Consider the following 27,806-nt stretch of genomic DNA (forward strand, 5'->3'; position numbering starts at 1 on the left):
TCAAGGGCCATCTTCTCCTGAAGCACCAGAATTCCCATCTGCCGTTGTTCTTGAGCAATTTCTCTGACAGCCTCTACGGTCTTGTTAAACATACTATCCACGATGACAGAAAAATTGTTCAGGTGCTTCATAAGTTCTATTCCCCAACCTGTCCATGAGGCGAACCAAGCCCATGCCTGGTCGCCCTCAGAGAACAGCTCCCTGCGAACTCTCCCTACCATCCTTACCTTCTTGTGGACCATCAACTCTTCATGATCCATCACTACATAAGATGCGGGGACTAGCTTTATGAGGGCACACAAACCTTTCGCGTTCTGGGGAAATGTTCTATAGGCTGCCGAACCACACAGAAAATAGTACGGACCTGTCAGAGCAGAGCAGGAGGAGTTCTTCGTTCGGCCTCTGGCACTGAGCAACAGTTGCACAGACTGGGGGATTGCTCCCTCAGTCTGCACATCACATCCGTCCTTCCAACAAACGTGGTCTGGTCGGTCAGTGTGGTTACTCAGAAGGGAAGTTTGGTTAGTCAGATTGACAGTTATACCTCCCTCGCAGGTGGTAGTCCCAACAAACTTGTTACCTGTGCCAAAGCTGATGTTAAAGCACACCTGAGGGCTGCCTAGCTGCCCAGTTACCCATAATAGACTGATGAGGGCCCTGCAGGAGCTAGAGCTAATGTTGGTACTAAAACTGATGTTACCTGCTAAAAATGTGTCATTAAGTTCTACAGACAAATGTCTACGTGGGGGCTGACCAGGGGTCCCTTGCTTTTTCATGCCGACACGGATGTCATATAGGGCATGAACAGCAGCCATTGCGGACATGTGATGACTGGGTGGGGGCTTAGAGCATACCCAACAGTTGGTTTTGTTGGCGGTTCTGGCTAGTCGCAGATGCATTTTAAATAAAAGGTTGGGGTATCTGCCGTCTTTTCCTCCGTTCACACACATGTAAGACATACAAACAAAAAGAAAAAGGAAAATGACACCCCTCATTCTCTGGTGTAGCTGAGAAGCTTCTTGAAGTGGCTTGCGTGCACCCAGTTGTCTCGTCCCTCGAGCTTGAGTGAGGTAGGTGTCGTCAGCTGGACTTGGTATGGTCCGGTAAATCGTGGCTGGAGTCCAGTTCTTTGATGTTTCTTTAGGACGACCCAATCACCTGGCTCAATAGAAAGAACACCTGTTATTGCATTTGGATCGGGGAGCGATTCGCGAACCCAATGGTGTATCTTCTGTAGCTCCCGTTGCAGAGATTGCACGTAACCTGTAAGTTGTGAATGCAAAGACGACAAATGTTGAGGAAAGTACAACCCTGTTTTGGGAGGTCCCCCAAACAACACCTCGTAGGGTGACAGCCCGTGTGGTTGCCGAGGGGCATTCCGGATGGAATAGAGGGCAATGGGGAGACACTCAGGCCAAGGTTTTTGGGTATCGGCCATGATTTTGGAGATCTTTAAGGATTCTGTTGAGACGTTCAACCCTACCGCTACTCTCGGGGTGATACGGGGTGTGTAGCCCTTGGTTGATGTGAAGGGCTTTACATACCTCTGCAAAGATCTGTCCAGTGAAGTGTGACCCCCTATCGGACTCGATGGCTTCAGGTAGACCCCAGCGGCACACAACCTCAGACAGGATTTTCTTCGCCGTGGTACTAGCGTTGGCACACATAACGAACCATGCCTCAGGCCAGCTTGAAAACATATCTACACAGACCAAGGCGTATTCGTACTGCCCACTCTTTGGTAACGAGATGTAATTGATCTGGATGCGTTGGAAGGGGCGCTCAGGTTTTGGTGAGTGCCTTTGGGGCGTTACTACCGTTCTGCCAGGGTTGTGTAGGGCACAAACTAGGCAAGAAGCTGCAAATGGAGCTGCAGCCGTACTGAACCCAGGTGCAATCCAATGCTCGTCTCCCAACGCACACATAGCCGTCTTAGATTGATGCCCAGGGTAATGAGCCAAGTGGGCCATCATGGGGAAAAGGGACTTTGGCAAACACCATCTTTTGTTCAGGCACCAAATGTCTTTCAACCCTTGGGAGGCTCCTGCTGCTGTCCATCTAGCCTTCTCCTGCAAACCCGCCTGAGATTGCAGTTTTTTAAACTCGTCTAATGAAACCTCTGAAGGAATGGCCAGCATCAGAACCCCCCTTTCCTGAACCAGTGCACCGGCCTTTGCGGACCGATCTGCCAGAGCGTTTCCACATGCCTCCACACTAGTCTCAGTAGTATGAGCCTTCACCTTAAGAACAGCTATCTCCCGTGGCAGGCCGAAAGCAATGAACAACCTGTCAATCAGTTCTGCATGCTTCACCAGTTTACCTGAACTTGTGAGGAATCCCCTCGCTTTCCAGATGGGACCAAAGTCATGTGCAATACCAAACGCATACCTCGAATCCGTATAAACATTAATCCTCTGACCTTCATGCAACTCATATGCCCTGGCCAGTGCCCACAGCTCAGCTTCCTGAGCTGACATATGTGCGTTCAAAGAGCCCTTTTCCACAACGTCACTTTCAGTCGTGACCGTGTAACCAGTGTGTGGCCTACCGTCTTGGGTGTAGTACCTGGACCCATCGACAAAAAGATTTTTCGCTTCAGGTAGTGGCATTTCCTTCACCGTGCTGATCGCCGCTGACTCCAGTTGCATCAAAGAAATGCAGTCGTGTCCTTTGGAAGAGAGGTTAGTAGTGGAAAAAGAAGACATGTTAGCAGAAGAGGTGTTAGTATTGTTAGTCGGGTTGCAAGATTTAGCACTGTCGTTGCTGTCCCCCCCCCCCCCCTTCTCGTCTTCGAACACAGGAAGAAGAGAAGCTGGGTTAAGAATAGTGCATCGTTTGATAGTGAGGTTAGTAGGGGTTAGGAGGGCTACCTCCTATTTGGTCAATTTTGCTGCAGAGAGATGTTTAGTTTGGACCTGGTTTAGGATCTCTTGCACCGAGTGCGGAGTGTAGAGTGTGTAGCTGGCCAGCTAAGACCAGTCCTAGGTTGCTAATATGGTTCACATATATGTGTATACCAAACCTGCCAATAACCTCAGTACAGTGTATATGTGCATATGTTAAAGCCAAAAGCAGAATAATTGCTGTGATTTATGTCTTTGAATGTTATATGACATTTATATATTCATTGTGTTAGCAGAAGCAGAAAAGGAAAATATGCCTTTAAGAATTAGTATAAGGTGAGCCAATCACAGACAGCCTCACACTGTACAGAGCCTTAACCAATCCCAGCCAGTTTCACATTTATGCCTGTGTAAAACTCCCTGCCAGAATATTCTAGAGACACATGCTCACCAGACAGAGGAGGAAACAGACAAAGTTCCAATCAGAGAAGCTCCATGGAGGCAGAGAAGGCCAAATAGGTATTTAATGCACTTGTGTGTTCCTCTATGGTTTAACAGTGCAGGTAGATCTGTGTCTAAAAACTGTTGTGTGTGTTTACTTGTAGTTCCACCGAATCAAGTCACTGTAGAGTAATCATAATCCAATCGAATCTATCGAGATAAGCTATTGAATCAACCCAATGTAATACGAATTAAACCATTGTAATATGAAAGAAATAAGCCATTGTAAGCAGTGTTTTATGAAGAAGATTGAAGCTATTAAAGAAGTTAACTAAAGTATTCGGTGTGCTCTTTAAACCTACTGCATCCATAGTGCGGCATTGGAGGAATTACAGAGTAAAGTCAGTCTAATCAAACAAAGAAACAGCAATTGCATAATTTTTCTAATGCCACAGCGCACAAGGCACTACATGGTGCTGCACCTGCCACAGTGGAACTATTACCCTCAGAGGTCAAGCAACAGCGCTCCTCAACTTGCACAGTAAAGAGTACACTAGAGAAACAGAGCACCAGCATATACTGCCACGCGGAGACACCTCAGCGGAACAAAAGTACAGGCCATAGCACGTGCGCATTAGTCAGACTGCAGCCGACTCTTAAAGTGGCATAACGGCAAAGGCAAGACAGTCAGAGAAAGAGCGCCAAACCTCCTGCACCCCTAGAGAGAGAAAGAGATGCATGGGGGGAGGGCCAGAGTCCAGAGCTAGAGTGCCCGCACCGCTATCCATCAAGAGACCACGTGTTGCATTCAGAGAGTTCATGCAGAGCATCACAAGTCACCGCAGAGCATTGCAAAGTCACCGCAGAGCATCGCAAGTCACCGCATCAAGAAAAGTCTCCTTTAGGACTGACATTTGTTTCTGCAACCTTCAGATCACGGTATCCTGCTTTCCAATTAAGGTCAGAGCTTTCCTTTATTACTCACTTATGCACATAGGTTTCTGCAAGAGACATTTTTGTGCTCAAGAGAATACAGACTTTTAATAAAAGAGAGACAGTTATAGTATATGACTCTGAAGTATTTAAAGTGAAAGTAATTTATTGCCTGTGTTTTGGTGCTATTACATGTAAAGTGAAAGTCATTTATTCTTGCATTTGTTAGTATTGCATTTAAAGTGACAGGTCCTTATTATTCATATTAATTGTTATAGCATTCAGAAATGGCTGAGCCTAGCATTGCCACCCCACTGTTAGCAGATGCAATGATAGATATGGTAGAAGGTGAAGAGCAAGAGAACCTGTCTGAATCTGAAAGGTGCAATGAAATGGTAGTCTCGCCCCAAACAAATATAGCTGAAACAGGTGAACTAAGACGTTCATCAAGGGACAGAAAACCGACCCAAAAGGTGCTAGAAAATTTGGAGCAAGAGGCAGCACCGAAAGAAAAAAAGTTCGCCCGAATGTATGAGAGGTGGAAAGTATACACCATAGACATTCGCAGAAAGCTAAAACAATAAAGCATAAAGGAGAATTTGAGTGAAATGATAGAGACAGTAGAAGATTCTGAGTCAGAGCTTATGACAGCATATGTCAACTTGTGGTCGTCCTTGACACCCTCCCAGGATACTGTAAGAAACATGGATACATGTACTGCAGTCACTAGGGATTTAGTGAAGCTTATGAGAGAACTATCATCTGCAGCAAAGTATGATGAAGTCAAGGCACGAAAGGGAATGAATGAGCTCTTCATGAAAGACTATGCTAGGTCCTTAGGAGGAACCACAATCTCAAGTCTGACTTCCATCACTAGCAGAAGTGCCAGCCACATAACAGAGTTCTCAAGTATGTCAGCCAAAAGAAAGGAATTAGCTGAACAACTCGCTGCCAAAAGAGCAGAAGTTTAGATGGAATCTGCCATTGAGGCTCAGCGTCTACGGATGGCTGAAATGGAGGCTCAGCGCCATAAAATGGAAGCCGAAATGGAAGCTCAGCGGCATAAAATGGAAGTCAAAATGGAAAGTCTGGAAAGGCAGAAGGAAGTTAGGATTATAGAAGCCAGACTCAGAGTGCACGAAGAGGATATGAATCAGGGTAGTCATAGATCCAAATCAGTACTAAGTAGAGAAGCTGACTCCTTCGTTCTTCCTTACGCCCAGGAAAATGGAAGGAAATCTCCAGCGTGTAGTGAAGAAATGTCATAGTCCTTCCATCCCTGCTCAGAGAGAAAAGAAGAGAGACTCACCTGATTCAGAACAAAGTGGAAAAAGAGAACCAGATAATTCAACTCCCATATGTCATGGCAGTGGTCACGAGGATGTTACAACTGTTGACCCGGCGAAACCTCAGAGATTTCTCACTAGACTTCCTGTTCCGGAACCTACCGTATTCTCCGGAGACGTGCTGAAGTTTATAGAGTGGAAGGCAAGTTTTGAAATGATCATTGAACATCATTGCTTCCGTCCAGTGGACAAGTTATTCTACCTCCAGCGGTATATTGGCGGAGAAGCAAAAAAGGTTCTTGAAGGTAACCTCTATAGGAAAGATGAAGAAGCCTACAAGCAAGCTTGGGAAAAATTAAATGCAAGATATGGTCATCCCTTCTTAGTGCAAAGAGCTTTCAGAGAGAAGTTGATAAACTGGCCTAAAATAGGTCCTAAAGAACACTTCAAGCTCCAAGAGTATGGCGACTTCCTGCGAGGATGCAGCAATGCTATCCCACATGTTCAAGGACTAGAAGTATTGAACGACTATCTAGAAAACCACAGGATGCTAGCCAAGCTACCAGAACAAGTGGCTTCTGGATGGAATCGTTATGTGACTGAACAGTTAGATCACGGCAAAAATTTCCCAAGTTTCAAAGAGTTCTCAACAAGGAAGCACGAATAGCGTGTAATCCAGTAACAGCATCTTATGTCTTAAAACCCTTAGAAGAAAGGCCTGCAAGAGAGATAAGACGCGCAAGAGCAACTAGCTTTGCAACGAACACAGCTACTAAAGGTCCAGATGCCCATGAGAGCAAGTTCAATTACTGGGATCAGTAAAGAGTTTGTACCGACAAGTCTTCAGACTACCTTCAAGTGTATGTTCTGTGAAGAGAATCACTCCATACATAAGTGCCAACGATTGAAGGAAAGGTCTCCAGACGAAAAGAAGAAGTTTGTGTTTGATAATCAGCTGTTTTGGATGTTTAAGAAAAGGCCATACTACTAAAGAATGCAAGAAAAAGGCCACTTGCAGCGTTTGTAAAGGACGTCATCCTACACCACTACATGAAGAACGTCCAAAGAAAGAGAAATCCTTAATGCCCAAGGACACGGAGGAAGAAAATAAAGCGACAGTATTCTCTTGCAGAGTGAGAGAAAGAGAAATCAATGGCACGTCAATGGTTGTACCAGTGTGTATTTCAAATCCTAAAAAGAAGAACAAGAAGGCATACGCTTATGCACTACTGGATGCCCAGAGTGACGTCACCTTCATTGATCAAGAAATCTGCAAGAAATTACAAGTGGCCACAGAACCAGTGAAACTCAAACTCACCACAATGACAGGAAGAGACACATTGGTGAACAGTCAAAGAGTCAAAGGACTGAGAGTTAGAGGACTCCACTCAAACTGCATATTAGATCTACCTCCAGCTTATACAAAAGACGACATACCTCTGGATCGAGATCGCATACCTACCTGTGAAACAGCCAACAAATGGGAACACCTATCTGTTATATCTCATGAAATGTCCCCGCTGAAGGAATTTGGTGTTGGACTGTTGATAGGCTACGACTGTCCCGAGGCCTTGGTGCCACGAAAGATAATCGCAGGAGGAAAGGGTGAACCCTACGCAGTCCAGACTGATCTAGGATGGGGTGTTGTTGGAGGAAAACGACAGATTGCAGATTCAGGACAGGTGACAGGATTGTGTCATAGAATATCTGTCCAAGAGTTACCAATTGTAAGTCCAGCGAAAGTACTCAAAATCCTAGAATCTGACTTTGCAGACGTAAGTTGTAATGAAAAGAGTGTATCTCAAGAGGACATAAAGTTTGTACAAGTTCTAGAAGATAATATTCAGCAAAATCAACAAGGTCATCTTGAAATGCCCCTACCTTTTAGAGAACGACCTCATCTGCCAAATAACAGAGATCTTGCCCTGGCAAGGTTGAAAAGCTTAAAGAAAAGGATGGGAAGAGATCCCAACGATTATTTGAAATTCATGAAAGAAATCCTCAAAGAAGGGCACACAGAGAAAGTTGATGGTAAGCCTAAAAATGGAGAAGTGTGGTACATCCCACATCAAGGTGTCTATCACCCAAAGAAACCAGATAAGATCAGAGTAGTTTTTGATTGCTCAGCAAGGTACAATGATGTTGCTTTGAACGATCATCTACTAAAGGGACCAGATCTTACAAACACTGTACCTGGAGTACTCTGTAGATTCAGAAAGTATCCCATAGCAGTCATGTGCGACGTTGAAAAGATGTTCCACCAATTTCATGTGAAGGAAGAAGATAGAGACTTCCTGAGGTTCCTATGGTGGGAAGACGGGGATACAGATACAGAGCCAGCGGAATACAGGATGAAAGTACACTTGTTTGGAGCAGCATCATCCCCAGGTTGTGCCAATTATGGTATGAAGTATCTGGCCAATCAGAATGAAAAGGATTGTCCATCAGCAGCAAATTTTTTGAAGAAAAACTTTTATGTAGATGATGGTCTTATAAGCCTAGAATCCTCAAAATCGGCAATTCAGTTGGTGAGAGAGAGCCAAGAGTTATGCGCAAAGGCAAACCTGCGTCTTCACAAATTCATCTCAAACGACAGAGAGGTACTAGAATCCATCAGTGACTCCGAACGTGCATCAACAATAAAGAATGTGGATCTTAACTATGATCCTCTTCCAGTTCAGAATGTACTCGGATTGGGATGGAATGTAGAAAACGACAATTTTTTCTTTGAAATATCCATGGAAGAGAAAGTTCCAACTAGACGTACCATTCTTTCCGCAGTAGCCTCAATATATGATCCGTTGGGATTCTTGGCACCAATAATCCTCAGAGCAAAAGAAATACTGCAAGAATTATGCAGACAGAAGTTGGGATGAGACGAACCCATACCTGCAGGCTTGAGGCCAAGGTGGGAGAGTTGGATAAGAGACTTGCAAAATTTGAAAGAAATTCGGATACCCAGATGTTTTGTACCTCCTAATTTCGGAAAGCACAAGAAAATAGAACTTCATCACTTTTCAGATGCCAGTAGTCATGGTTATGGTCAGTGCTCCTACATCAGAGCAGTAGGAGAAGGAAAGATACACTGTGCCCTAGTTATGGGAAAGGCCAGAGTAGCACCCAACAATATTCAGACAATACCAAGACTCGAACTAACGGCAGCCGTCGTTTCAGCATCAGTAAGTCAGTTTCTGTAAGAAGAATTGGAATTGAAAATAGATGAAGAGCATTTTTGGACAGACTCATTTTTGTCCTAGGTTACATAAACAATGAAGCTCGAAGATTCCACACCTTTGTTGCTAACAGAGTTCACAAAATTCGGAAAACAACGAATCCAGAACATTGGCACTATGTTGACACATGGGAAAGGGAAATCAAACCCAGTGAAGGTTATACAGAACTGTCTATGGGTGATCCAGAAGTAAAGGTAGTTCAAACATTGAGCACTGCCGCCAAGTGTCAAGATGACATACTTGAACGACTAGCCAGATGTTCAAAGTGGAATACAGTCATAAACATAGTAGCTCGAATTCAACGCTTAGCAAAAGGAATCCGAAAGAAAGAATCGTTGAATGTAGAGGAAAGGGTGAAAGCTGAAGAAACGGTTATAAGACTCATTCATCAAAGATTCTACAGTGAAGAATTGAAGAGACTTAGTCAAGAACCTAAGAGACTTCCAAACAACCACCCATTGTACAAGCTTAATCTTATTGTGCAGGAGGGTATACTGAAGGTGGGAGGGAGGCTGGAAAATGCGTCGCTACCTAACAGAGTTAAGCATCTGGCAATTCTACCCAAAAATTCTACCTTCACAAGATTGATTATCAATCACTACCACAACAAATCCTTGCATCAAGGAAGAAGCTTTACTCAAAGCTGTTTGAGAGAAGGTGGTTACTGGATAGTGAAAGGAAGCAAAGTTATAGCAAAGTACATAAGCAAATGTGTAATATGTAGAAACACACGTAGACCTACAGAAGAACAAAGAATGGCTGATCTACCAGCTGATCGTGTAAACCCATCACCACCATTTCTTTATAGCAGAATGGATTGCTTCGGCCCACTTATCACCAAACAAAACCGCAAGGAGTACAAGAGTTATGGATTGATATTTACGTGTCTAAGCTCCAGAGCAATTCACCTGGAAATGTTGGAAGATATGTCAACCGACGCCTTTATCAACGCCTTAAGACGTTTCATAGCCATTAGAGGTACTGTCAGAGAACTTAGATCTGACCAAGGATCTAATTTTGTTGGAGCAAAGAATGAATTGAACAAGGCTCTAAAAGAGATTGATAAAGAAAAAGTAACTGAGTACTTGTTAGAGAAACAGTGATTTTCACATGAATGCTCCACATGCAAGTCATACAGGCGGAGTCTGGGAGAGGCAAATCAGAACTGTAAGAAATGTACTAAGTTCAGTGTTGAAAAAGAACGCCGGAAGATTAGATGATGCTTCACTTAGGACACTATTCTATGAAGTAATGTCTATTGTTAACAGTCGTCCACTTACAGTCAACAACATCAACGACCCAACAAGCTTGGAACCTCTACCTCCCAACCATCTACTTCACCTTAAAGCTGACTACATACAGCCACCACCTGGCAACTTCACCAAAGAGGATTTATACGCAAGGAAAAGATGGCGAAGAGTTCAATATCTATCAGAGCAGTTTTGGAATAGATGGAGCAAGGAGTACTTAGCTCATCTCATACTAAGAAGTAAATGGCAAACGTCTAGAAGAAATGTTCATGTTGATGACATAGTGTTAGTAAAGGAAGACGACTTACCTAGAAGTCAATGGAAATTGGCCACAGTCCTAGAAGCTCGAAAGGACGAAGAAGGACTAGTAAGAAGAGTTTTGTTACAAATGGGAGACTCAAAACTGGACAAAAAGGGAAAACGTCTCACAACTCCACTCAAGTTGGAACGTCCAATACAAAAGTTAGTTGTTCTGCTTGAGAGAAACAAAGACACTTGAGAGTTGAGAAACTGATGGAAAATTCCTCAAATTCATGTTCGAATCCTATTACTGAGAACATAGAATTATAGGTAATTTTGGTGGGAGTGTAGCTGGCCAGCTAAGACCAGTCCTAGGTTGCTAATATGGTTCACATATATGTGTATACCAAACCTGCCAATAACCTCAGTACAGTGTATATGTGCATATGTTAAATCACAGCAATTATTCTGCTTTTGGCTTTATGTCTTTGAATGTTATATGACATTTATATATTCATTGTGTTAGCAGAAGCAGAAAAGGAAAATATGCCTTTAAGAATTAGTATAAGGTGAGCCAATCACAGACAGCCTCACATTGTACAGAGCCTTAACCAATCCCAGCCAGTTTCACATTTATGCCTGTGTAAAACTCCCTGCCAGAATATTCTAGAGACACATGCTCACCAGACAGAGGAGGAAACAGACAAAGTTCCAATCAGAGAAGCTCCATGGAGGCAGAGAAGGCCAAATAGGTATTTAATGCACTTGTGTGTTCCTCTATGGCAGCGGTTCTCAACCTGGGGGTCGAACGACGCTTCCACAGGGGTCGCCTAAGACCATCGGAAAACACATATTTCCGATGGTCTTAGGAACCGAGACACCGCTCCTCGCCACCGCCGTCTCCAGGTGTGGGCGGGATGACATGCCGCCCCTGTCATCTGGACACACCTCGAGATCAATCCTCGCCTGTGATTGGCCGCCGGCACTGTAGCTCAGGAGAGGCACACAGGCGGCCAATCACCGGCAAAGAGGTGGAGCTTGGAGAGGAGGAGCCGAGTGGCACCGCGAAGATCGAGCGAGTGAAGAGGAGGAGAGCGGCTGGAGAAGGAAGACATCTGACAGGTAAGTGTTGGTACCATGGGAGAGGGAGGGAGCGAGCGAGCCCAGGCTGGAGCAGGGGTCAGCAAGGTAAGTATCATTGGTGTCAGTGGGAATAGTGCCCCATCATTGGTGTCACTAATACCAATGATGGGGCACTATTCCTCCCACTGACACCAACGATGGGACACTATTCCTCCAACTGACACCAATGATGGGGCACTATTCCTCCCACTGACACCAACGATGGGACACTATTCCTCCCACTGACACCAACGATGGGGCACTATTCCTCCCACTGACACCAACGATGGGACACTATTCCTCCCCCAAATGACACCAACGATGGGGCACGATTCCTCCCCCCACTGACACCAAGGATGGGGCACAATTCCTCCCCCCACTGACACCAAGGATGGGGCACTATTCCTCCCCCCACTGACACCAAGGATGGGGCACTATTCCTCCCCCCACTGACACCAAGGATGGGGCACTATTCCTCCCCCCACTGACACCAAGGATGGGGCACTATTCCTCCCCCCACTGACACCAAGGATGGGGCACTATTCCTCCCCCCACTGACACCAAGGATGGGGCACTATTCCTCCCCCCACTGACACCAACGATGGGGCACTATTCCTCCCCCCACTGACACCAAGGATGGGGCACTATTCCTCCTCCCACTTATACCAATGATGGGACACTATTCCTCCCACTGATACCAATAATGGGGCACTATTCCTCCCACTGATACCAATGATGGGGCACTATTCCTCCCACTGACACCAATGATGGGGCACTATTCCTCCCACTGATACCAATGATGGGACACTATTCCCCCCCACTGATACCAATGATGGGGCACTATTCCTCCCACTGACACCAATGATGGGGCACTATTCCTCCCACTGATACCAATGATGGGACACTATTCCTCCCACTGATACCAATGATGGGACACTATTCCTCCCACTGACACCAATGATGGGACACTATTCCTCACACTGACACCAATGATGGGACACTATTCCTCACACTGACACCAATGATGGGGCACTATTCCTCCCACTGATACCCATGATGGGGCACTATTCCTCCCACTGACACCAATGACGAGGCACTATTCCTCCCACTGACACCAATGACGGGGCACTATTCCTCCCACTGACACCAATGACGGGGCACTATTCCTCCCACTGATACCAATGACGGGGCACTATTCCTCCCACTGACACCAATGACGGGGCACTATTCCTCCCACTGACACCAATGACGGGGCACTATTCTTCCCACTGACAACAATGACGGGGCACTATTCCTCCCACTGACACCAATGACGGGGCACTATTCCTCCCACTGACACCAATGAAGGGGGCACTATTCCTCCCACTGACACCAATGACGGGGCACTATTCCTCCCACTGATACCAATGACGTGGCACTATTCCTCCTACTGCAAAATTACAGTTATGAAGTAGCAACGAAAATAATTTTATGGTTGGGGGTCACCACAACATGAGGAACTGTATTAAGGGGTCGCGGCGTTAGAAAGGTTGAGAACCACTGCTCTATGGTTTAACAGTGCAGGTAGATCTGTGTCTAAAAACTGTTGTGTGTGTTTACTTGTAGTTCCACCGAATCAAGTCACTGTAGAGTAATCATAATCCAATCGAATCTATCGAATCTAACGAATCTATCGAGATAAGCTATTGAATCAACCCAATGTAATACGAATTAAACCATTGTAATATGAAAGAAATAAGCCATTGTAAGCAGTGTTATATGAAGAAGATTGACGTTATTAAAGAAGTTAACTAAAGTATTCGGTGTGCTCTTTAAACCTACTGCATCCATAGAGCGGCATTGGAGGAATTACAGAGTAAAGTCAGTCTAATCAAACAAAGAAACAGAAATTGCATAATTTTTCTGATGCCACAGCGCACAAGGCACTACAAGTGCTGCGCCTGCCACAGAGTGTGAGGGGTGAATCCAAAACGATGTCACCCACTTTTTGGACAAGGACAGCACAAGCAGCCACTGCCCTCACACAACCCGGGGACCCTTTGATGACTGGGTCCAGAGCGGTCGATAGGTACATGATGGGGCGGTACTTGGTTCCGTGAAGTTGGGTTAGTACTTCGGTTGCATGGCCCTGACTTTCGTGACAGAAAAGGTAGAAAGGTAGGTCATAGTTGGGTAGACCTAGGGCTGGTGCTCTTGAGAGTTCCTGGGTCAAATCTTGAAGAGTTGACCAGTCGTCGTCTGACATTTGAAACGGTGTTTTGGATGTCAGCTCGTACAGAGGTCCAAGTCTGGCCGAGATGTTGGGGACTCAGTCTCTGCAGTAGTTGATAAGGCCGAGGACAGCTCTCAGCTGACGGTGGTTTTTGGGTCTCTTTAGGTCTTGCAGTGTCTGCACTCTTTGGGTTGTTAGGTGCCTGGTGCCCTGAGAAATACAATGCCCCAAGAAGATGACTTTCTCATGGCAGAGTTGTAGTTTCTCCTTGCTGGCCTTGTTGTCCGTTGAAGCCAGATGGTTGAGTAATGAAACAGTATGTTGATAACAATCCTTTTTAGTGGGACAGCAAACTAGCAAGTCATCAACATACTGTAACAACACCACCTCTGGATTCATTGGGGTCCACTGATCTAACACTATTTTCAGCTTGCAGCTGTACTCTGAGGGGCTGGTTACCGACCCCTGGGGGAGACGGGTCCAGGTAAGTTGTCGGCCCTGGAAGGAGAAGGCAAAAAGGTACTGGCACTGGGGGTCCAGTGGTACCGAGAAAAACGCGCTTGACAGATCAATGACGGTAAAAAATTTGGCATTGGGTGGTACGGTTGCCAGCAGGGTGTGTGGATTGGGCACCAAAGGGGCACCACTGATGATGATTTTGTTTACCGCTCTCAGGTGATGTACTAGCCGGTAGGTGGTCGGTTGACCTGGTGCTGTCTTTTTGGCTACTGGGAATATTGGTGTGTTACACGGTGACTGGGTTGGGGTGAGGACCTTTATCTGTAGATAATGGTCGATCTGGGTTTTTAGGCTGTCCATTTGGGCTACATTTAAAGGGTATTGTGGTAGTTGTGGTAATACGCTTCCTCTTCTGATGTTGACTGTAGTTAGAGGTACCAGCAGGAGACCCACATCATATTTATCAGCCGCCCAAACTTTGGGGTCAACTTCAGCCAATACGTCCAACTCCAGACAATATGTAGCCTCGGTGAGATAAGGTAGGGCCAACAATGTGCACAGTCTTTCTTCCGACAGGGCACTACTCACCACAACACCCAATGGGGTGAACTCAATGACAGCTTGAATGTCTGACAAGTTGTCCGCTCCCAAAAGATTGATGGGGACATTATCTGGGACCAGCACTGACCTGACAGCCTCAGTGTGCGGACCTAACCTGCAACGGAGTGGTTTGGTGGACTGTAGAGCCACCGTTTGACCTGTGAGACCTACCGTCGGTGTGCTTTCCCCTGAGAGGGGTACCTTGCCTTGGATGTCCTGTTTTCTCAAGACTGTTCTGGCTGCACCGGTGTCAATGAGGCAAGGGAGGGGATATTTTAATTCCTTGAGAAAAAGATGGACCTGGGCCGACACCGATTTGCCAACTTCCTATGAGGATTCATAGGAGTTACTTACCATGGTGGTGACAGGGGCGGAGGACTCATCAGGAATGAACTGCCACCGACCTTTAGGTAATTGGGGACAGCTCCTCCTCATGTGCCCCGTTTGGTGGCACTGAAAACACCTGGGAGGGGGTCTATCCTTCCTGTGACCCAGATCCCTTGGTTTTTCGTGTGGGGTCTGGGACACAAGAACTTTGGCCTTGTCCTGTTTTCTCCTATCCATTTCCCTCTCTATTGCCGCAAGAGTGGAAAGGATAGCAGGAATAGACATCTCGTTACATTCGGGTCGGGCCAGAACCAGCCTCTCTCGAATTTTAGTATTGATGCCTTCCAAAAATTTGGCCCGCAACAGAATGTGCGTCGCGGTCACCTTTACCCCTTCAGTTGAAGCATCAGGTCCAACTTCCAGATCCGCATCCAGTGCCGTCTGCTTGAGACGGCACCAGAAGCAGGCGCTTTCCTCATTAGGACCCTGAGTGAGCTTCATCATGTCCGTAGTAGAGGTAGCACCATACATTTCTGGAAGCTTTGCCTTTAGCTGTGCACAAAACTCTTTGCCCCCTGAAGTCATCTCCTCATGAGTGGTTATAGAGCACCGTGCAATCACTGCACTGGCCACTTCCATGCCCACCTTTGCCCGCAGGATCTGCGCACAATCCGACCCGCTCATACCATAGCTGAACTGGTTTTGTCCAAACATTCAAGCAAATCCTTTCGGATTGACTCGATAGTCTGGGAGCTCAGCCAGAATAGTGCGGATCTCTGCCGGGGTGAAGGGGACATGCCAAACTACCCGTTCCCCTAAGGTCCGCTCCCCCTGTGCATTGGGAGGACCTTCAAATTGCTGGACCCTGACTGGATAGGCCTCGATCCGGGAAAAGTGCAAGGGCTGGCCCGGTTTCATCGGTGGGCTTAGATTAACCACCTCGCTTACTGCACCTTCAGGTTTGAGGTCCCTCAGATCAGGGTATAGCTGGGGGGCAGGGGTCTGATCAGTGGCTCGTAGCACTTTGATGCAATCCGCCCTGTTTCTTAACCAGGTGTCTATTCCCCTTGATTCGCAGATAGTCTGCAAATCGGCTGTTGAGAAGACTTTGTAATTGGAAACAGAAGGAGCTGGGGTGAAACAGGGAGAAGGGAGAGGTAGAGGTAGAGGCTGAGGCATAGATATAGAAGACACGGAAGGTACGTCAAGAGTGACGTCACTAGCAGAAGAGACAGGTGCAGTTATACTTATCTCAGCCACTGTTGGTTGTTCGGGAACCCCAGCAGACTCTGATCCTGCCTGCCTTAGTAGAGTCAGCCCTGAAAGAGCTTCCTCTACCTCTGACACCGGATCCTCCTGTTTTATTCCCTCTGGAGGCCAGGTATACATCACCTGGTTCTTTCGGACAGACACCAGTTTCTGTATGCCCTGCTTCCCTAATTGGATTGACCTATGAAGCCATAGCTGTGCGATCTCTAGTTCTGACGCCTGCATCCGTGGTTCAAATTCAGAGATGAATTTTTCCCACCTCCATGCGTCAAATGTACCTTCCGGGGGAATTTCCCATCTGGTACCCTTTGACCATTTATTCCATCTTTTGAGGGGTTCTGTAGACTTCCCCCCCAAACGCACCTTCATCAGTTGTGCAGCTGTCCTCACCCTGAAGAGGGCTGGTTCCCCCTCTCTCTTCATGAACTGACTACTGCCCATCGTGACTAGTCACTGGTATATATCCCGCATCCGGGTACCTGTTTACCCCCTGGAGCACTCGGTGGGATCCTACTGAGAGGCCTGATTCCACCACTTTCCCAGCACAGCGTAATTTATGTGATTCTTATCGATCACCCGAAGCGCATCAAGTGGCGGTCAGACTGAGAGCACACCTTCCACTCCCACAGCGCAATTTATGTGATCCTGACCACCCGAAGTGTTTGTGGTAACCAGGCTAAGCGTTACACTTCCCTGGACCGCCCACTCGCACAGCGTAATTTATGTGGTTCTCATCACCCACTGTGTTTGGCAGGCCACACCGCACAATGATGAAAATGGCTTTTCTCTCCCTGCACACAGTAGCTAACACAAGTCAAAACAAAAGGAGTGGTTCTTTGCTGTTACTTATGGGTCACTGGTTGCCCGGAAACCTGCTAACTGACCTTTAGGAAAAAATTGTGTAAAGCAAAAAACTCTTAATACACACAGAAAAACCCCTTTTCAACGTGAAAAACCGTTAAAAAGGACAAAGTGGACCCTTATGAAAAGCACGGGACGTTTCGCAGTAAAAACAATTACACAGAGGTAAGCCGAAAAACTGCGCCAAAAATAACCCCTTTTGCTGACGTGAAAATCGCTCCTACCAGCGCCGCTAAAGATCTGCGCTACACACGCGATCTTCGCTGCAACTGCTTAAAAAAAAAAACAAACCCGCTTTACAATAAGGAACTACTTTTAACAAAGAAAAACACAATCACTATACAAGAAATCTATGTGCAAAAACCCAAACTTCACCGCGCTCACTAAATGTGGAACCAGTGAGGGAAAAACTCGCTTAACACACTTTAAATTGGCTGGCGATACACAAATTTAAAGCTAAAAGCAAACAACTTAACTGTAAAAATTTGGATTAAAACACAATGTGGGTCAAATGCATATAGAAAACTGCATATACATTGCATAGAGATTACTGCACATGGTACTCAGCAAAATGGCCACCAGCAGAGAAGCACATGTGGTAGTCAAAATGGCCACCAACAGAGAAAGCACATGTGGTAGTCAACAAAATGGCCACCAACAGAGAAAGCACATGGCAGACACTAGCCTCAAAATTGCATCTAACCTCTTACATAAAACAGACTTTTGGACAAAAAACATACACTGGACAATTACACAACAATATACAGTACACATACAACACAAATTTGGCACAATCACAGAACAGACATAGAAAAACCAACATATCACACTAACATGCACATGTAACAGAAAAGACCCACTGCTGCATGCTTGCTGGGAGCAGTAGTACCGACAAAACACTGCACAGACTATATGCACACAAAGGTCTTACAACAGTTAACGATTAATCTAAACCTTTCAGCACTGTAATAATTACCTCACCTGGAGGGGGGTAAAGCAATTACCACAGTACCTACAACCCGCAAATACTTACCTAAACTATGCAAAAACTTTTACCCACTAAAACATATACCCGTTTAATTTTTGGTTGAAAGATTTTTAAACTTGACCAAATCCAGCCAACCAAACCCCACCCCTCTGCTGTTTTTAGCAGAGAAAAACCCTTGTCTTTCACCCACAAATCAAAATTTTAGGACAAATAGGTCCTTGCTAAGCAGAATTCACGTTAGCTAACAAAGCGAAATTAGCCACACGAACGCGCAAAAAGTGATCCTCTTAACGGTAGAGAGACCTGAAATGTGCCGGCATACTTTTTGCTAGTTCATGATAGCTCATTCCCCCCTCGTATTCAGTTAGCTATCGCAGAATTCGCATTAGAATCCACTGGCTTGCCAAACTGTCTTGGAAATTCGCTTTCAACGAATTTCTCCTTACCGTGAGTTTCCGCAGTTGGATGCGCAGTAATCCTCCATAAAGCTGTGCGAACTTCGCTTACCGCGACTGCAGCTAAACTCCATGATTCCTGCGCCTCCAACAGGTTTAGCTCTGTTGAGATGTGGGGAAAATGGAGCTCCCGTTACCCAGGAATGATCACACGACACTCTCAGGTTGCAGTTGGAATTCACTCTGAGACTGGCTCCAACCCCAGCCTCCTGTTTTATTACAAGCACACACACGCCCCCCCACACATGGGGGGGGTCAGGTCAATCCCCTCCCACAGAACAATGTATAGGGAGTGTCTATACACAGAATGTACATCCTGATTGGAGCGTAGCCTTTCCTCTTATCTATACTGGAAACCAGTTCTCCCCTCCCCCTGGTGAGCTCTCTGTGGAGAGCAAGTTTCCCATCATATACATGCTATCAGCTCCTAGTAGTATGTCCATTCCCTGTACAAGCATCCCTTAGATTAAACAGTGTCAGTCTGTATCTGAATGGGCCTGATACGATCTTTATTAAAACACATCCATCCAGATACAGTTCAGGTCGGTAGTGGTTTGTAAGATATACATGAGCCTACACGCGGAGTTCGCACTGCCCGGCGCCTGGCTATACGAAGTCCATGTGGTACTATGCTGCTGATATGTGGATACAGGCCCGCGGCCCACCGCCGGCGGCATTCGCATCGAATGCCGTGGTGGTATACACGCCGGTCTATAAGCGCAGATCTGCCATCTCATCCATTACCGAGCTGAGTACTGTAATATATACATTGTAAATGCGCATGGCCTAATTGCAACCTTCAGAGCTTTAATTAAACCACATGAGAGACATATGAATAACACTAATATATGACACATTTAAAGTTCAACCTGTAAATAGAAAGTTTCCATGACAGCACGCACTGTGTGTCCCCTTTACAAGTGACTTGATAGGGGGAACATGAACAGGAGGAGCCAAGATCACCAGCGGGGGACCCTATAAGAAGAGGTTCAGGACTACTCTGCAAAACCATTGCACAGAGCAGGTGAGTATAACATGTTTATTTTTTTTATTTTTTAAATTACCTTTAGTGTCATTTTAAGGACAGCATGGAAGTGTTACTAAGATGGCTCATTTTGGCAAATGCCAATCAACAGCAAACATAAGTGGGCAAATGGACAATTGCAGCAAGCTTTGTGGCAATTTGCAAACAGATCTGTCAGCAAGAGGTGCAGGAGTAGTTGCAACAGAGCTTTGCAGACCAACAGAAAGCCCTGAAATATGCTGAGGCCCACTCAAAAGAAATGTTATAGCAGGAACAAAAAAAAACAGTGACAAATTCAGGTGATAATGCAGCAACTTCTGTAGAAACTTCAGGGCCATGATGAGTGGTTCCAGTAATACACAACCTGCCTGAGTAGGCTGCTTATTGCTAAATGAATGACCCTGAGGTGATGATTAGAGATGAGCGAATTATTCAAAAATTCGATTCGGCTGATTCGCCGAATTTGCGGGAGAAATTCGATTCGATGCGAATTTATTCGCTGCGAATTTAACTTATTAAAAGGGTTTCTAGGCTTCAGAGAGCCTTTATATTAGTGCAGAACACTGTACCTTTAATTTAAATGCCCTTGGAGTCTGCTGGGGAAGAGAAATAATACTGTCAGTCAGTATGACATGCAGATGAGTGCCGTCGATCTTAGAATCACCGCACACTTCACTCATTTGGGCAGTCACGGGGCACGACGACGACGACGAAGAAGAATGAAAAGAAGAATGAAAAGAAGAATGAAAAGAAGAAGAAGAAGAAGAATGAAAAGAAGAAGAAGAATGAAAAGAAGAAGAAGAATGAAGAAGAATGAAGAAGAATGAAAAGAAGAATGAAAAGAAGAAGAAGAATGAAGAAGAATGAAAAGAAGAAGAAGAAGAAGAAGAAGAATGAAAAGAAGAAGAAGAAGAAGAAGAAGAATGAAAAGAAGAAGAAGAAGAAGAAGAAGAAGAAGAAGAAGGAAAAGAAGAAGAAGAAGAAGAAGAAGAATGAAAAGAAGAAGAAGAAGGAAAGGAAGAAGGAAAAGAAGAAGAAGAAGAAGAAGGAAAAGAAGAATGAAAGGAAGAATGAAAAGAAGAAGAATGAAAAGAAGAAGAAGGAAAAGAAGGAAAAGAAGAAGAAGAAGGAAAAGAAGAAGAAGAAGAAGAAGAAGAAGAAGAAGAAGAAGGAAAAGAAGAAGAAGAAGAAGAAGAAGAAGAAGGAAAAGAAGGAAAAGAAGAAGAAGGAAAAGAAGAAGAAGAAGAAGAAGAAGGAAAAGAAGAAGAAGAAGAAGAAGAAGGAAAAGAAGAAGAAGAAGAAGAAGAAGAAGAATGAAAAGAAGAAGAAGAATGAAAGGAAGACTGAAAAGAAGAAGAAGAAGAAGAAGAAGGAAAAGAAGAAGAAGAAGAAGAAGAAGGAAAAGAAGAAGAAGAAGAAGAAGAAGGAAAAGAAGAAGAAGAAGAAGAAGAAGGAAAAGAAGAAGAAGAAGAAGAAGAAGGAAAAGAAGAAGAAGAAGAAGAAGAAGGAAAAGAAGAAGAAGAAGAAGAAGAAGGAAAAGAAGAAGAAGAAGAAGAAGAAGAAGGAAAAGAAGAAGAAGAAGAAGAAGAAGAAGAAGAAGAAGAAGAAGAAGAAGAAGAAGGAAAAGAAGAAGAAGAAGAAGAAGAAGAAGAATGAAAAGAAGAAGAAGAATGAAAGGAAGACTGAAAAGAAGAAGAAGAAGAAGAAGAAGGAAAAGAAGAAGAAGAAGAAGAAGAAGGAAAAGAAGAAGAAGAAGAAGAAGAAGAAGGAAAAGAAGAAGAAGAAGAAGAAGAAGAAGAAGAAGGAAAAGAAGAAGAAGAAGAAGAAGAAGGAAAAGAAGAAGAAGAAGAAGAAGAAGAAGAAGGAAAAGAAGAAGAAGAAGAAGAAGAAGAAGAAGAAGGAAAAGAAGAAGAAGAAGAAGAAGAAGGAAAAGAAGAAGAAGAAGAAGAAGAAGAAGAAGGAAAAGAAGAAGAAGAAGAAGAAGAAGAAGAAGAAGAAGAAGGAAAAGAAGAAGAAGAAGAAGAAGAAGAAGAATGAAAAGAAGAAGAAGAATGAAAGGAAGACTGAAAAGAAGAAGAAGAAGAATAATGAAAGGAAGAATGAAAAGAAGAAGAAGAAGAAGGAAAAGAAGAAGAATGAAAAGAAGAAGAAGAAGAAGAATGAAAAGAAGAAGAAGAAGAAGAAGAATGAAAAGAAGAAGAAGAAGAAGAAGAATGAAAAGAAGAAGAATGAAAAGAAGAAGAATGAAAAGAAGAAGAAGGAAAAGAAGAAGAATGAAAAGAAGAAGAATGAAAAGAAGAAGAAGAAGAAGAAGAAGAAGAAGAAGAAGAAGAAGAAGAAGGAAAAGAAGAAGAAGAAGAAGAAGAAGAAGAAGAAGGAAAAGAAGAAGAAGAAGAAGAAGAAGAAGAAGAAGGAAAAGAAGAAGAAGAAGAAGAAGAAGAAGAATGAAAAGAAGAAGAAGAATGAAAGGAAGACTGAAAAGAAGAAGAAGAAGAATAATGAAAGGAAGAATGAAAAGAAGAAGGAAAAGAAGAATGAAAAGAAGAAGAAGAAGAATGAAAAGAAGAATGAAAAGAAGAAGGAAAAGAAGAATGAAAAGAAGAAGAAGAAGAATGAAAAGAAGAATGAAAAGAAGAATGAAAAGAAGAAGGAAAAGAAGAATGAAAAGAAGAAGAAGAAGAAGGAAAAGAAGAAGGAAAAGAAGAATGAAAAGAAGAATGAAAAGAAGAAGAAGAAGAATGAAAAGAAGAATGAAAAGAAGAATGAAAAGAAGAAGAAGAAGAAGAATGAAAAGAAGAATGAAAAGAAGAAGAAGAAGAATGAAAAGAAGAAGAAGAAGAATGAAAAGAAGAAGAAGAAGAATGAAAAGAAGAAGAATGAAAAGAAGAATGAAAAGAAGAATGAAAAGAAGAAGAAGAAGAAGAAGGAAAAGAAGAATGAAAAGAAGAAGGAAAAGAAGAATGAAAAGAAGAAGAAGAAGAATGAAAAGAAGAAGAAGAAGAAGGAAAAGAAGAAGGAAAAGAAGAAGGAAAAGAAGAAGGAAAAGAAGAAGGAAAAGAAGAAGGAAAAGAAGAAGGAAAAGAAGAATGAAAAGAAGAATGAAAAGAAGAATGAAAAGAAGAAGAAGAAGAAGAATGAAAAGAAGAAGAAGAAGAAGAATGAAAAGAAGAAGAATGAAAAGAAGAAGAAGAAGAATGAAAAGAAGAAGAAGAAGAAGAAGAAGAATGAAAAGAAGAAGAATGAAAAGAAGAAGAAGAAGAAGAATGAAAAGAAGAAGAATGAAAAGAAGAAGAAGAAGAAGAAGAATGAAAAGAAGAAGAAGAAGAAGAAGAATGAAAAGAAGAAGAAGAATGAAAAGAAGAAGAAGAATGAAAAGAAGAAGAATGAAAAGAAGAAGAATGAAAAGAAGAATGAAAAGAAGAAGAATGAAAAGAAGAAGAAGAAGAATGAAAAGAAGAATGAAAAGAAGAAGGAAAAGAAGAAGGAAAAGAAGAAGGAAAAGAAGAATGAAAAGAAGAATGAAAAGAAGAAGAAGAAGAAGAATGAAAAGAAGAAGAATGAAAAGAAGAATGAAAAGAAGAAGAATGAAAAGAAGAAGAAGAAGAATGAAAAGAAGAAGAAGAAGAAGAAGAATGAAAAGAAGAAGAATGAAAAGAAGAAGAAGAAGAAGAATGAAAAGAAGAAGAAGAATGAAAGGAAGACTGAAAAGAAGAAGAAGAAGAATAATGAAAGGAAGAATGAAAAGAAGAAGGAAAAGAAGAATGAAAAGAAGAAGGAAAAGAAGAAGGAAAAGAAGAAGGAAAAGAAGAATGAAAAGAAGAATGAAAAGAAGAAGGAAAAGAAGAATGAAAAGAAGAATGAAAAGAAGAATGAAAAGAAGAATGAAAAGAAGAAGGAAAAGAAGAATGAAAAGAAGAAGAAGAAGAATGAAAAGAAGAAGAAGAAGAATGAAAAGAAGAATGAAAAGAAGAATGAAAAGAAGAAGAATGAAAAGAAGAAGAAGAAGAAGAATGAAAAGAAGAAGAAGAAGAAGAATGAAAAGAAGAAGAATGAAAAGAAGAAGAAGAAGAATGAAAAGAAGAAGAAGAAGAAGAATGAAAAGAAGAAGAAGAAGAAGAAGGAAAAGAAGAATGAAAAGAAGAAGAAGAAGAAGGAAAAGAAGAATGAAAAGAAGAAGGAAAAGAAGAATGAAAAGAAGAAGGAAAAGAAGAATGAAAAGAAGAAGAAGAAGAATGAAAAGAAGAAGGAAAAGAAGAATGAAAAGAAGAAGGAAAAGAAGAATGAAAAGAAGAATGAAAAGAAGAAGAAGAAGAAGAATGAAAAGAAGAAGAATAAGAAGAATGAAAAGAAGAAGAATGAAAAGAAGAAGAAGAAGAAGAATGAAAAGAAGAAGAAGAAGAAGAAGAAGAATGAAAAGAAGAAGAATGAAAAGAAGAAGAAGAAGAAGAATGAAAAGAAGAAGAATGAAAAGAAGAAGAAGAAGAAGAAGAAGAATGAAAAGAAGAAGAAGAAGAAGAAGAATGAAAAGAAGAAGAAGAAGAAGAAGAATGAAAAGAAGAAGAAGAATGAAAAGAAGAAGAATGAAAAGAAGAAGAATGAAAAGAAGAATGAAAAGAAGAAGGAAAAGAAGAAGAATGAAAAGAAGAAGAAGAAGAATGAAAAGAAGAATGAAAAGAAGAATGAAAAGAAGAAGGAAAAGAAGAAGGAAAAGAAGAAGGAAAAGAAGAAGGAAAAGAAGAAGGAAAAGAAGAATGAAAAGAAGAAGAATGAAAAGAAGAAGAATGAAAAGAAGAAGAATGAAAAGAAGAAGAATGAAAAGAAGAAGAAGAAGAATGAAAAGAAGAAGAAGAAGAAGAATGAAAAGAAGAAGAAGAAGAAGAATGAAAAGAAGAAGAAGAAGAATGAAAAGAAGAAGAAGAATGAAAAGAAGAAGAAGAATGAAAAGAAGAAGAAGAATGAAAAGAAGAAGAAGAATGAAAAGAAGAAGAAGAAGAAGAATGAAAAGAAGAAGAAGAAGAAGAATGAAAAGAAGAAGAAGAAGAAGAATGAAAAGAAGAAGAAGAAGAAGAATGAAAAGAAGAAGAAGAAGAATGAAAAGAAGAAGAAGAAGAAGAATGAAAAGAAGAAGAAGAAGAATGAAAAGAAGAAGAAGAAGAATGAAAAGAAGAATGAAAAGAAGAATGAAAAGAAGAATGAAAAGAAGAATGAGAAGAATGAAAAGAAGAATGAGAAGAATGAAAAGAAGAATGAGAAGAATGAAAAGAAGAATGAGAAGAATGAAAAGAAGAATGAAAAGAAGAATGAAAAGAAGAATGAAAAGAAGAATGAAAAGAAGAATGAAAAGAAGAATGAAAAGAAGAAGAAGAAGGAAGAAGAATGAAAAGAAGAATGAAAAGAAGAAGAAGAAGAAGAATGAAAAGAAGAAGAAGAAGAAGAAGAATGAAAAGAAGAAGAAGAAGAAGAAGAATGAAAAGAAGAAGAAGAAGAAGAAGAATGAAAAGAAGAAGAAGAAGAAGAAGAATGAAAAGAAGAAGAAGAAGAAGAAGAAGAAGAAGAAGAATGAAAAGAAGAAGAAGAAGAAGAAGAAGAAGAAGAAGAAGAAGAAGAAGAATGAAAAGAAGAAGAAGAAGAAGAAGAAGAAGAAGAATGAAAAGAAGAAGAAGAAGAAGAAGAAGAAGAATGAAAAGAAGAAGAAGAATGAAAGGAAGAATGAAAAGAAGAAGAAGAAGAAGAAGAAGGAAAAGAAGAATGAAAGGAAGAATGAAAAGAAGAAGAATGAAAAGAAGAAGAAGGAAAAGAAGAAGAAGGAAAAGAAGAAGAAGAAGAAGAAGAAGAAGAAGGAAAAGAAGAAGAAGAAGAAGAAGAAGAAGAAGAAGGAAAAGAAGAAGAAGAAGAAGAAGAAGGAGAAGAAGGAAAAGAAGAAGAAGAAGAAGAAGGAAAAGAAGGAAAAGAAGAAGAAGAAGAAGAAGGAAAAGAAGAAGAAGAAGAAGAAGAAGGAAAAGAAGAAGAAGAAGAAGAAGAAGAAGAAGAAGGAAAAGAAGAAGAAGAAGAAGAAGAATGAAAAGAAGAAGAAGAATGAAAGGAAGACTGAAAAGAAGAAGAAGAAGAATAATGAAAGGAAGAATGAAAAGAAGAAGAAGAATGAAAAGAAGAAGAATGAAAAGAAGAAGAAGAATGAAGAAGAATGAAAAGAAGAATGAAAAGAAGAAGAAGAATGAAGAAGAATGAAAAGAAGAATGAAAAGAAGAAGAAGAAGAAGAAGAATGAAAAGAAGAAGAAGAAGAAGAAGAAGAAGGAAAAGAAGAAGAAGAAGAAGAAGGAAAAGAAGAAGAAGAAGAAGGAAAAGAAGAAGGAAAAGAAGAAGAAGAAGAAGAAGGAAAAGAAGAAGAAGAAGGAAAAGAAGAAGGAAAAGAAGAAGAAGAAGAAGAAGAAGAAGAAGAAGAAGAAGAAGGAAAAGAAGAAGAAGAAGAAGAAGAAGAAGAATGAAAAGAAGAAGAAGAATGAAAGGAAGACTGAAAAGAAGAGGAAGAAGAATAATGAAAGGAAGAATGAAAAGAAGAAGAAGAATGAAAAGAAGAAGAAGAATGAAAAGAAGAAGAAGGAAAAGAAGAAGAATGAAAAGAAGAAGAATGAAAAGAAGAAGAATGAAAAGAAGAAGAAGAAGAAGAATGAAAAGAAGAATGAAAAGAAGAATGAAAAGAAGAATGAAAAGAAGAATGAAAAGAAGAATGAAAAGAAGAAGAAGGAAAAGAAGAATGAAAAGAAGAAGAATGAAAAGAAGAAGAATGAAAAGAAGAAGAAGAAGAAGAATGAAAAGAAGAAGGAAAAGAAGAATGAAAAGAAGAAGGAAAAGAAGAATGAAAAGAAGAAGGAAAAGAAGAATGAAAAGAAGAAGGAAAAGAAGAATGAAAAGAAGAAGGAAAAGAAGAATGAAAAGAAGAAGAAGAAGAATGAAAAGAAGAAGGAAAAGAAGAATGAAAAGAAGAAGAAGAAGAAGAATGAAAAGAAGAAGAATGAAAGAAGAAGAAGAAGAATGAAAAGAAGAAGAAGAAGAATGAAAAGAAGAAGAAGAATGAAAAGAAGAAGAAGAAGAATGAAAAGAAGAAGAAGAAGAATGAAAAGAAGAAGAAGAAGAAGAATGAAAAGAAGAAGAAGAAGAAGAATGAAAAGAAGAAGAAGAAGAAGAATGAAAAGAAGAAGAAGAAGAAGAATGAAAAGAAGAAGAAGAAGAAGAATGAAAAGAAGAAGAAGAAGAATGAAAAGAAGAAGAAGAATGAAAAGAAGAATGAGAAGAATGAAAAGAAGAATGAGAAGAATGAAAAGAAGAATGAGAAGAATGAAAAGAAGAATGAGAAGAATGAAAAGAAGAATGAGAAGAATGAAAAGAAGAATGAAAAGAATAATGAAAAGAAGAAGAAGAATGAAAAGAAGAATGAAAAGAAGAAGAAGAAGAATGAAAAGAAGAATGAAAAGAAGAAGAAGAAGAATGAAAAGAAGAATGAAAAGAAGAATGAAAAGAAGAATAAGAATGAAAAGAAGAATGAAAAGAAGAAGAAGAAGAAGAAGAATAATGAAAAGAAGAATGAAAAGAAGAAGAAGAAGAATGAAAAGAAGAAGAAGAAGCAGAAGAATGAAAAGAAGAAGAAGAAGAAGAAGAATGAAAAGAAGAAGAAGAATGAAAAGAAGAAGAAGAAGAAGAAGAATAATGAAAAGAAGAATGAAAAGAAGAAGAAGAAGAATGAAAAGAAGAATGAAAAGAAGAAGAAGAATGAAAAGAAGAATGAAAAGAAGAAGAAGAAGAAGAAGAAGAAGAAGAATGAAAAGAAGAATGAAAAGAAGAAGAAGAAGAATGAAAAGAAGAATGAAAAGAAGAAGAAGAAGAAGAAGAAGAAGAAGAAGAAGAAGAAGAATGAAAAGAAGAAGAAGAAGAAGAAGAATGAAAAGAAGAAGAATGAAAAGAAGAAGAAGAATGAAAAGAAGAAGAAGAAGCAGAAGAATGAAAAGAAGAAGAAGAATGAAAAGAAGAATGAAAAGAAGAATGAAAAGAAGAATGAAAAGAAGAATGAAAAGAAGAATGAAAAGAAGAATGAAAAGAAGAATGAGAAGAAGAATGAAAAGAAGAATGAGAAGAATGAAAAGAAGAATGAGAATGAAAAGAAGAATGAAAAGAAGAAGAAGAAGAATGAAAAGAAGAATGAGAAGAAGAATGAAAAGAATGAAAAGAAGAAGAATGAAAAGAATGAAAAGAAGAATGAAAAGAAGA

Source organism: Staurois parvus, unplaced genomic scaffold, assembly GCF_062004578.1.
Source record: "Staurois parvus isolate SC_StPar_1 unplaced genomic scaffold, SC_StPar_1.0 ptg000277l, whole genome shotgun sequence".
NCBI lineage: Eukaryota > Metazoa > Chordata > Amphibia > Anura > Ranidae > Staurois > Staurois parvus.